Source organism: Mus pahari, chromosome 3 (assembly GCF_900095145.1).
Source record: "Mus pahari chromosome 3, PAHARI_EIJ_v1.1, whole genome shotgun sequence".
Lineage (NCBI taxonomy): Eukaryota > Metazoa > Chordata > Mammalia > Rodentia > Muridae > Mus > Mus pahari.
In genome coordinates, this window is record NC_034592.1 from 35,903,444 (window position 1) to 35,911,308 (window position 7,865).

Consider the following 7,865-nt stretch of genomic DNA (forward strand, 5'->3'; position numbering starts at 1 on the left):
CAAGAATGCTGTCTAGGGCCCAGAGTGTTTTTATGTTTGTATGGTAATACAATAGCATTTAGTTCTTATACTTCCCCCAATGAATTGTGAAATCAAATACCATTCTACCAGCTTTCTTTGACCTCAAGATGCCTTTGTTCATTAAGATGATTGAGTTTTCTATTTTTTGTGAAGACTATTAATGATATTTTGATGAGTTTTACAGTAAATCTCCACATCCATATCTTTTAATAATATGGATATTTTTGCAATACTAATTTTTTCATTATTTAGATACAAGATACCATTCCATTTATTTGAACTTTCTTCTATTTCTTAATCAATGTTTTGTATTTTTTCAATAAAGACATTGAAAAGGCATTGTATTTTTGGTTAAATTATTCCTGCATATATATATTTATTTTAGTATGTGTGTGTGGCTCCCTAATTGTTTGAATAGGAAATTCTTGTAATTTGATTATGCATTGAGCATTTTCTAAATAATAGATTATATTGTTTCTCAACAGGAATAAAATACCTTCTCTAGCCTGGTGCATTTTTAATTTTTCCTGGCTAGACATTTCAGACTGTACTCTGGTGAATACAAATGGCCAAGTGCATTTTGCTTACTCCTGGCCTTTAGGAATAGCAGGTTTCTCCTGCCCCCGCCCCTTTTTACACTCTAAAGGATATCAATAGAGTTGGAGGAGAGAAATAGGGACAAGTATAATCTGATTTCATTTTATAAAATTCTCTATTTTTGCTTTTTTTGTTTTTATTGGTTATTTTATTTATTTACATTTCAGATGTTATCCCTCTTCCTAGTTTTCCCTCCACAACCACCTATCCTTTCCTCCCTCTTCCCTGCTTCCATGAGGGTGCTTCCACATCCACCCACCCACTCCTGCCTCAGCGCCCTAGCATTCCCCTCCACAGGACCAAGGGGCTCCCCCTCACATTGATGCCAGAAAAGGCAGTCCTCTGCTACATATGCTGGAACCATGGGCCCCTCTATGTGTACTCTTTGGTTGGTGGTTTAGTCCCTGGGAGCTTTGGGGTTTCTGGTTGGTTGATACTGTTGTTCTTCCTGTGGGGTTGCAAAGCCCTTCAGCTCCTTCAGTCCTTCCCCTAAGTCTTCTATTAGGATTTCTGCACTAAGTCCAGTGGTTGACTGTATCCACCTGTATCTGTATTGGTCAGACTCTGGCACAGCCTGTCATTGAACAACTGAAGAGCATGTAAGTTTAAACAAGGAAGAATGGTAATGTCAGACATATTTTTTAAAATATGTATGATTTTAAATTAAAATATATTAGTACAAATTTATCTGTAATCCCTTGTCATGTGGTTATGTAGGAGAAGTCTAATATCAACTTCATTTATTGTTGCTATTATGAGATGGTTTTTCTGGTGTCCCTTACAATATTTTGCTTTAAAACTCAGTCTTTCAATTTGTAATATAAGATTTGTAATTTCTATAAGTATGTTGCTTTCTTACTATGTTTGAGTAAGCTCCTCTCTTCTAAACTTTTACTACTCCCTTTCAGGAAAATTCTGGTATTATTTCTTCTATTTTCTTCCATTACCTACATATCTACTCAAACTCTTATTTCCTGGACCTTCTGAATCTGTCTTCTATTTTTAGTTAAGATTCTCCACAGAAACTGTACCAGTGGGTGTGTACATAAAGGGAATCTTAAAGAAATTGCCTGAAGTGATTGTGGTAGTCTGTTGAATGGATGAGACCTATAATAATCTGCTTCATTCAAGATCCCTACTAATTTAAATGTTAATTGTATGTAAAAAAAAAAATGAGCTTCACAGATCTATCATACTCATGAAATGAAACTTGTCTCAACCACAAAAGTTCTTCCCTATTCGTTTATAGTCTATCTGTCTTTCCAATATTGCCAAACCCCAACAATCCTCAACTTTCTTTCCATATATTGTCTTTCTAGAGTGTCATGTAAATGCAACCATATTTGTAGACCTCCTCTGTCATTTAACATTTGGTGTCTATTCATAATATTGGGTAAATTATTAGGTCATTATACTCAGAGTGTGCTTTTGTGATTCATATTCCTTTACATTTATGAAGGTGTGATCGTTTTCATGAATGGTTCATGTATATATGCTTGAGAAGAATTACCTGCAGAGGCTACATGTACTTGTCAGAAAGGCTTGTCAGTCTTCTTGTTGAAATCTATTTTCTTAGGAATTTAATCCATATAATTTCTATCTTGGGTGGATCCATGTTTATGTGTTTGTGTCAATGTGTCTATGTGCCTATGAATGCAAATATTCTGTTAGTGAATTTTTTTCAATTTTGTCCATATACTATTCAGTATGCTAAGGATTTATTTCAAAATATTGACATACCTACTTTATAAAAGCCACCTTTTTCCTATATAACACTTAACTTTTAATTCAGATTTAATTTTATATTTATTGTCTGAGTTTTCTAGATACACAGCCAATCACATACAGAAAAAGATTTATTTTGGCAATTGTGTCAGGGGAGGTAGCTTAGGGGTATAAATTACTTTTTATATATCTTTTGCTGACTTTGTTAATGGAGCTTCCAGTCTGAAGTATGTCATTGATCTTTGATTCTGAAAATACCTCAGGCCTTATAGCACAAACATTGTTAAAAAAAAAAAAAAAAAAAAAAAAAAAGGCACAATTTCTATATTGTTTTTGAAATTTGGTGTCAAATATTAATCCCTCCACTGTGACTTCAATGGCCACTTCAGTTTTGTGTTTTGTTTTGTTTTGGTTTGGTTTTTGAAATCAGGGTTTCTCTAAATAGCCCTGGCTGTCCTGGAATTCACTCTGTAGACCAGGCTGGCCTTGAACTCAGAAATCTGCCTGCCTCTGCCTCCCAAGTGCTGGGATTAAAGGTATGCGCCACCACTGCCCAACCAGTTTTCTTCTTTCAGTTTTCATCTCATGTGAGAGACCTCCTTATTCCTGTTTTCCAAATTTGTAAATGTCACTTTTATTTCCTCAGAAGGGATGAGATGAAAGCTATACTATGCTGTGCAAATACACAATTTGGGTTAAGCCCAGAACATTTTTCTTTTCGCTCTAATTATTCCTAGGCCTAGGGCTGGAAGCTTCTAGCCTCCATATGACATAATCTTCCAAGATCACTGATTCAGTCTAGCTTTTCTCGACTTCTGAACAAGTTGTTCTACCTGACCTCATACTAATTTTAGCAATATGTTCTAATCTTCTGGCTCTTTCTCATTCTCTGGTTCAGTCTTCACCTGTATCTAGCTTGTTCTCTCTTCAACCTGTCTCTGTCAAATTTCCCTGGTAAAACTGCCACACACAGCACCCACACCACACCACACCATACCACTCCACTCCACACCACATCATACCACACCCTTTCTCTCTCTCTTTGCTCCTAAGTAGCCTCTTTCTCTGATGCTCTCGTGTGAATTGCATGTGTCATTGCTCTCATGTGAATTGCATGTGTCATATCTCTGACTCATTCTGTCAAATTTTTCTCTGATTCATCATTTTGTCTGCCCCTCAATTAGACTTTAGTTTTCAAACATGACTGCTTCCTTGTACAAACTATCCTTATCTTAAATGTTATGGATTAAAGGAGACTACTAAAGGCATGTCTGTGTTCCAGCCAGATCATACTGTAATCCAGGGCGTGTCTCCATTTTGGCAGGATCATATCTTTGGATGTGATCCCTTGTCAGAGCAGCCATGTTGCTGGATTAGAATTTCTCTACACAATTTACTAATGATATTTTTTACAATATCCAGTATAGAATTTGTGTTTCCCTCTATAGTTTTCTTTTTCAGTTGGTGAATGTTTATTTCTAATAATTTTGGGGCGAATCTCTATATAACTATTCTCATCTTTTTTCATTGGTTTGTTATACAATTTCTTGTTGCTTTACATAGGTGCTCTTTCTTCCCTCTTTATGAATCTAAGAGTTTATTTTGAGATAATTTCTGAGCCAGGTAGTAGTGGTACACAGGAGCAGGCAAATCTCTGAGTTCAAGGCCACCCTGGTCAACATAGTGAGTTCCAGGACAACCAGGACTACATAAAGAAACCCTGTTTCAAAAAACCAAAAAATAAATTAATAATAATAATTTTTTTTCTCTTTTGCTCTCTGAGCATTTCCATCGTTTTTTCATGTTCCCACTTTCTTAGTCTACAGATCCATTTGCTGTACTTTTTTACTTTCTTCGCTTCAGTTTTTCTCAGATGCTTTAACTTTTTAATTACAGGCTTGTTCTGTTTTTATAGGCTTCCTTACTATATCAATGAGTCAGTGGATTGATTGGCCTGAATTTTAGGACCTGAGCATTTTGTATAAAGGTTAATTAGCTCCAAAGGATTCTTTCTCAGTTTATTTCACAGTTTAGGATTTCACAGTTAGGAATTTAGTGTAATTTCATGTTCTATGAGACTGGCTCACTCTTATTATTTATGATCTGTGACGTGCCAGTTTCTGTTTTTAGTGCAGCTTTGTTTTTAAACAGCCTTGTTGGGTGTAGGCTATCCTTAGAACTCACCAAACTCATAGTCATCCTATTTCAAAAGCCCAAATTCTAGCATTTTAGTAATAGGCCCCTGTAATGGTTTGTATATTCTTGGCCCAGGGAGTGGCACCATCTGGAGGTGTGGCCTGGTTGGAATAGGTGTGACCTGGTTGGAGTAGGTGTGTCATTGTGGGTGTGGGCTTAAGACTCTCACCCCAGTTGCCTGGAAGTCAGTCTTCCAGTAGCAGCCTTTGGATGAAGACGTAGAACTCTCAGCTCCTCCTGCACCATGCCTGCCTGGATACTGCCATGCTCCTGCCTTGATGATAATGGACTGAACCTCTGAACCTGTAAGCCAGCCCCAATTAAATGTTGTTTTTATAAGACTTGCCTTGGTCATGGTGTCTGTTCACAGCAGTAAAACCCTAACTAATACAGCCCCCATGCCTAGCCAGCTATTTTTTTTAATGTTTTTCGAAATCTCTTATACTTTGTAATTTGTATTTTATTGGTGATCACTGAGTATCTGATTCACAGAAGTGTCTTAAATTTGCATTTATAGTAGCATCCATACAGTTTCCCCACTAAGATTTGGAAATTAGAGTCTCAATCTTTGTCAAGCCTGTCATATATGACATATATACAGGTCAGACTGCAGCCCAGGTATGGTGGTCGCAATAAAAACATGCATAGCAATTCATATTCTGGAACCTGACTTATAGACTCAAATTGAATAGATTTAAATTTTGATGACAACGATATTATTTTATAAGGTTCAACTTTTCAGAGTCTTTATATCTACCTCATGAAAATTCTTAAAAGACTAATGTAGTAATAGATAAAGCAGTAGCATATATTGTAACTCAGGGTGAACTTTTTAAACAATATTGTTGTATGTGTTTGTGTATGTGCATGCGTTCATATGTGTGTGTGTGTGTGTGTGTGTGTTATTGAGGTTATTAACTTTACATATAAATTATCTTCAAAGGCAATTTTGACTAATAAATATTCTTTTTGTTATAAACTGACTGTTAATACTTAGTCGCTGCCCTTGACTTGCTCTGCACCTTCACTCCTGATGTGGGGCTATTATCTCCTAAGGGGAGATAAACTACTTCTCTTTGGATATATGGCTAGTGGTTGGGGCCCAGACCCTGTGGATAGCCCCTATGTTCATATGGACTCAGTGGGTTCTTTGTTGTTTTGTTTTGTTTTGTTTTGTTTTGTTTTAAGATATGACCTGGCCGGGTGTGGTGGCGCGTGCCTTTAATCCCAGCACTTGGGAGGCAGAGGTAGGCGGATTTCTGAGTTCAAGGCTAGCCTGGTCTACAAAGTGAGTTCCAGGACAGCCAGAGCTATACAGAGAAACCCTGTCTCAAAAAAAAAAAAAAAAAAAAAAAATATGACCTGAAGTTGGTTATGAGACACATTGGAGAATTTTCGGAGGGAGCTAGAGAAAGGTAATGAGTAGGATATATGATTGTATGCTATTCACAGGACTGGAGTTAACTCAGATGGTATGGTGTCTACTACACCAGAATAAGGACCTGAGGTTGCTGTCAAGCACTCACATTTATTCATTAGGCCAGGCTTAGGATCTCAGTCTGGAGAGACTAGAGTTCAATCTGTGGAGCTCTCTGTCCATCCAGACTCGGCTAAGCAGCAATTCCCAGGTCTTAAAAACCCTGCCTCCAAAACAACCAAGTATAACTTTCAGTAATGGCATCCAAGGTTGACTGTGGGTTTCACAGACATATACACATGTGCAAACACACACAGACAGACTTTACCAGCCTTACCAGTGCTCTTTAGCTAGCTCTTTTTTGAACCTGGTACAGATTTATTTCAGGTAAACTGTGCCATAGAAGAAAATTATTTGGATCTAGGGTTAGAACGGCTGTGTTGCAATTTGGCTTTTGTCCTGATAGGCTATAAGCTCTTACCCACTTATCACTCTCTGAATGTTAGTGTATTTTTATTTATCAAAGAGAGACAGTAATACTCATATGACTGCGGTACTTGTAAACAATCGATAAAATAAGCTGTGAGGACAGATCAGTGTGACTCACTGATCACGTAAACTGTGATTGCTTGTCTTCATCTCATGAGGAAGCTTCCTGGAACTGATAAGAAAAACGGGTGAGCCAGAACCTGGAAAATGTCCTAGATCTGTAATTGATCCTGCACTTGTAGAAATGAGGAACAACTCTCAGTGAGAGCACTATAAAGAAGAGTTTCAGGGGATGGCAATGCAGAGGAAGTGCACTATGGGGTTCTTCCATTGGACAGTTCAGCTTCTAAGACCAAAGTACTAGAATCCTTTGCTCTTTCAGACACATCATTGAATATTTAGTTTGTAGCAATTTGAAATAAAGTAAAAGAAACTTAATTTCAGCTCAGAATTAAGTTTCACAAGCATTTCTTTCTTGTCCATATAACATTATCACAGACTGGGCTGAACACTTCTAACAACTGAACTATTTAACCTTAACTGCTATTTTGATTTTTAAATCACCAAAAAAAGTTACCTTCCTAAGACAGACCCCAGTAAAGCATTTTTCTTCTTTCTTTATATTTATGTAGCAGAAACTTATCTAAGTGCAATATGATTTTGCTCATGACAGAGAAATACAAATATTAAATTGTTGACACCAGAGACCAAATGAAAGATACATGTAAATGTGGATCCCTGCTCTTTACATTGTAGGCCTGGTCTTCAGTTATCTTCTTACCTTTTCCATATGCAGTTCTGAAATCTAAACAATGTTGTGTGACATTTTTGCTGGGATAAGAACAAATATCTACTCATCACACATAGGGAACCGGGGACAGGCCAAAGGAAGGATTCCACCAAAGTCCAGTTTAATGAACTGATGTGTTTTTCTGGTGTTGCTTACAAGAGGTAAGCATAAGAGGTTACTTGCAAGACCATGGCTGACTATGATACTTTTCTCTCCAGAAGCTCATCTCAGCGTGGGTGAGAGCTTACAAAAGCTGGAAACCTGAAGTGTTCTGCATAACTTATGGTCAGCTCAGCAGATTGGAGACTGGATTTTCTGGGCAATGCAGTTAGTCTGAGCCCCTTTCAAGGTAGTTAGCTTGGCTGACCATGCCTTTCAGCAATTTTACTGCTTATCTTCATTTGGGGAAAGTGGGCATGTGCTCCACGGTTAATATGTGGGATACAGATTTCCTGAAGCCTTTGAATTGTTTACTTCCTGTATGATAATTAGCTTCCCTTTACACATTCTGAGTCTTAAGCTGTTTCTGTCCAAGGTGAAATGCTAACCTCTGGTGGAATCACCATGCCTGACCTTAAGCTGTACTATAGAGCAATTGTGATTAAAAACTGCATGGTACTGGTACAGCGA

At 37.4% G+C, this 7,865-nt stretch overlaps 1 protein-coding gene across 3 annotated transcripts in view; it reads left to right on the plus strand.

The window, feature by feature from the left end:
* Positions 1-7,865, plus strand: part of Mbd5 (methyl-CpG binding domain protein 5) — a 334,829-nt gene that overhangs the window by 180,509 nt on the left and 146,455 nt on the right. The gene's annotated exons all lie outside the window — the stretch shown is intronic.